Below are 3,673 nucleotides of genomic sequence, written 5' to 3'. Positions count from 1 at the left end.
GAAATTGTAGCATCTAGCGAAAATTAATCTTACAAGGTGACATTCAAAAAGGTTTAAAGAGAGGTTTAAAGGTTTTAAGGTGCTACAAATTTAAAGAGAGAAAGAGAAAAATACTTTTAAACTAAAGCCATGAAAGAGTTTAAATGAGGAGAAATGCAAACTTAGGGCCAGATTGCTATATGGAGCAGGACTTTGTTTTGTTTTAGATTTTTGAATTGCTTTACAAGTATTTAACATTAATTATTTACAAGTATTTAACATTTAGTTATTAATATTTAATTATTATTAAAATTCTGAAATTTTGGATCATTCTTATTTAGAGTTGTGCTTTATATATTACTTAAGAATTAACTAGCTAATGAAAATAATTTTTAAAAGAATTCAAATTTTTGTTAATAGTTTATAAGGCATCCTCAGAGTACAAATGCCTCACAATAAGTAGACCTATAATGTAAGGGTGGAAAAATTCCACCTCCATCCTCTTAGGGTCCTAGCTGGGTCTGGGAATTAAATCAACATAAGATAAACAGGAGAAAAGCGTAATACAAGTTTCACATGGCATGGGAGCCCCCATAAAAAAAAAAAAATGAAGACCCAAAGAAGCAATTAGAGTCAGTCACTTATATGCTGATTTGGACAAGGAATGGTAAACTGTAAAAATGTGACTAAATTATGTGGGGAGGTGATAAGATAAGAGTTATTTTAACGAGGTCTATACAGAATTCTCTTGGTTTCAACTTCTCGTCCTTGAAGGATATTGGTTTTCCTTCTAGTACTGCATAGAAAAAGTGTCTTTCACATGGGAATTTCATCTTCTGCTTTTAAGGAACAGCATAAAGGTCAGAGTAATCATTTTGCACTTGCAGTTTTTCAAGCATCTTTAGCTTTAAAATAGTCAATATGCCAGAATAGCATATTTTAACCCCTTCGGTAACAACATTTATTGAGTTCTTACTGTGTTAAGGTCAGAGTAATCATTTTGCACTTGCAGTTTTTCAAGCATCTTTAGCTTTAAAATAGTCCATATGCCAGAATAGCATATTTTAACCCCTTCGGTAACAACATTTATTGAGTTCTTACTGTGTGCCAGGTGTTGCTTTAAGCTCTTTGCATATATTAATGCATCAAATCCTCACAGCAAGCATCTCATGAAACAGCTCCATTATTATCACTACTTTACAGATGAGGAAACAGAGGCACAGGGAGGTGAATAACATATGGGCAAAGGGAATCCTCCCCACCCCAAAAGGTTTGATAATTTGAGTCTATAAAACAAACTGACAACAGACAGATTAACAGGAGATAAGGTGTACAAATTTATTACACGCACATGCTCACAGGAGCCACACAAAATATGAGACTCAAAGAAGGGCCAGATAACTAAAGCTTAAATAGCATTTTGAACTACAGAAAGAAATAGAGACTTAACGGCTCCTGGAGGGTGGTGGTGACAAACTGTGGGACGGTGAGAGGAGGAACTACACTGAACAAAGGTTGTCTTAGGCAGATGACATCTCTCAGGCAGCAGCCTTCAGAAAGAATAGACGGTAGCCTGTGGTAAAAGTTTCTCGGTCAGACATTTAAGTGTCTGACCTTAGTCTCCTTTTTCTGTGACTTAATATTTCCTAGATCTAGATAAGTGGACCTCAGAGAAAGCCTCTGCCTACATCCCCTATTTGCTTTACTAATGTAAATAGATGCAAATTTCTTTTTAAAAAAGAGTAGCTTTTCAGAGCAATTTCTGTCTGCAGTTTCTCTGAATAGACAATTGGAAATATGCCAAAAAGATTTATCTTAGGGTGGAGTGTGTTGCTTTCCCACAACAGTCTCCTCAGGCACACACTATCAGTATGTGGCAGAGCAGGGGTTTGACCCTGGACATTCTTATTCCAGAGTCCTGGCTTTGAGGGGTATCAGGTGCAGCTGCCTTGACTATCTAAATAAGACTGGATACCTGCTACGGAAAATAAAGACAACTCCAGAGAGTGGAAGGAGGTGGTAGACACGGTGCTTCCTAACTGGTTCGCCAGACAAATCACTTGGGGAATACGTGAAATACACTCGTTCTAGAATCAGATCTCCTGTGGTGAGGGCCAGGGAGCCGCTGCCTTTTTAACACATCATGGAATAATAGCTAATAATTTTTCAGTGTTTACTATGTGCCAAGCACTGAGCTGACAGCTTTACATGCCTTACGTCATTGAATCCTCACAAACTCTATGAGGCTGACACTCTTTACGTACTTCCATTTTAGAGACAAGAAATGGAGACTGAGGGACGTTAGGTAATGTGCCCAAGGTCACGCAGCCAGCAGGGAGTCAGATCAGGGCTTGAACCCAGGTCACTGTGCCTCTAGACCTTGACCTCTTACCACATGGCCGTGCTGTGTGGGGGCAGTGTTGGGGAGAAAGTGTCACTTGCCAGCTGCACCAAGGGCATTCCGAGGCCTCTGGTGATTAGGCAGGCCCTAGGGAGGGGACAGCCCTCCTCACAACACTTAGAGGCCTCTCCAGGTTGACGCTGGTGGTGGGCTCTAGACCAGAGGACACAAATCAAGTCGGGGCCCAGAGCACAAAGCCCCCAGGCCACAAACTCCAAGTGAGGGCTGATGTGCTCAGGAGGACATGGACCACACCCCGTCAGAGTAGAACCTCCCCCAGGAATGTCCCTGAAATCTGGAACCTTGTCAGATGCTCAGTACCTGATAGGAATATTACATGCTCCAAGCTGTGCTGCTCCCCCAACACTCATGAAATTAAAAATAAAAACAAAACTAGACAATATATTAAAGGAAACCTAACAAATCTCTAAGTTTTTTCATCATCGTGATTTTGATGTTATTTTGAAATATCAAATAGCAATTTCTTTTCAGCTGCCCTAAGCATGTGCTTTCTCTACACTAGGGTACCAGCTTTTAATCACTGCTAAAGTCCCGTACTGCTACAACTTTGCCATCAATTAACGTTTTCCTATGATAAATTAGAGCCAATGTGTTTATGTGGGAAGAGGGAAATTTCCTGCTTCAATTTAAACTGAGGTGTCAATATGACAAATATCAGGATAACAAGGCAGATATGAGACAGATCTTGCACCATCACACGCGCACGCACACACACACACACACACACACACACACACACACACACACAGGAATGGCTCTGAGAACCTGGAACATAAAACAGGGATCAGAGAATGGAGAGAAGAGAATTTTGAATGCAAATCTTTGCAGAAACTGTGCTCTGAACTCCCTTCCCTCCTCAGGGGTGGAGGGGAGTTCCTTTCCTGGACCCCCTTCCCAGAGCCAGATGTGGCCCTGCAGTGGGAGGGCCGTGGGCCTGGGGGAGAGGGAGCCTATAGAGAGACATGAGTCTGAGCAAGGTGGCTTCAGACGCAGGAGAATGGAGGTGGACTGCCGGATGCCCTGGACCCACAAAAGCAGCACACAAGGCCGAGTCAGAATAGAGATGGCACCACCTGGGCTCTGGAGCTGAGGGAGAGAGGACCCCACAGGAAACCAACCAGGATCCCACAGACGCACCCATGAGGGAATGCCTAGCCAGCTGCCAGGCCCCAGGAATTTCATTAGGAACTGTCCTGTCCCATTTCTGTCAGCCCCACCCCACCCTCTCTCCACAGCCCTGGCACAGGAAAAGAACAAATCCTTGGTGAGTAG

This window comes from Galeopterus variegatus, unplaced genomic scaffold, assembly GCF_000696425.1.
Source record: "Galeopterus variegatus unplaced genomic scaffold, G_variegatus-3.0.2 Scaffold81, whole genome shotgun sequence".
Classification (NCBI taxonomy): domain Eukaryota; kingdom Metazoa; phylum Chordata; class Mammalia; order Dermoptera; family Cynocephalidae; genus Galeopterus; species Galeopterus variegatus.
Note: the sequence above shows the minus strand (reverse complement) of the source record.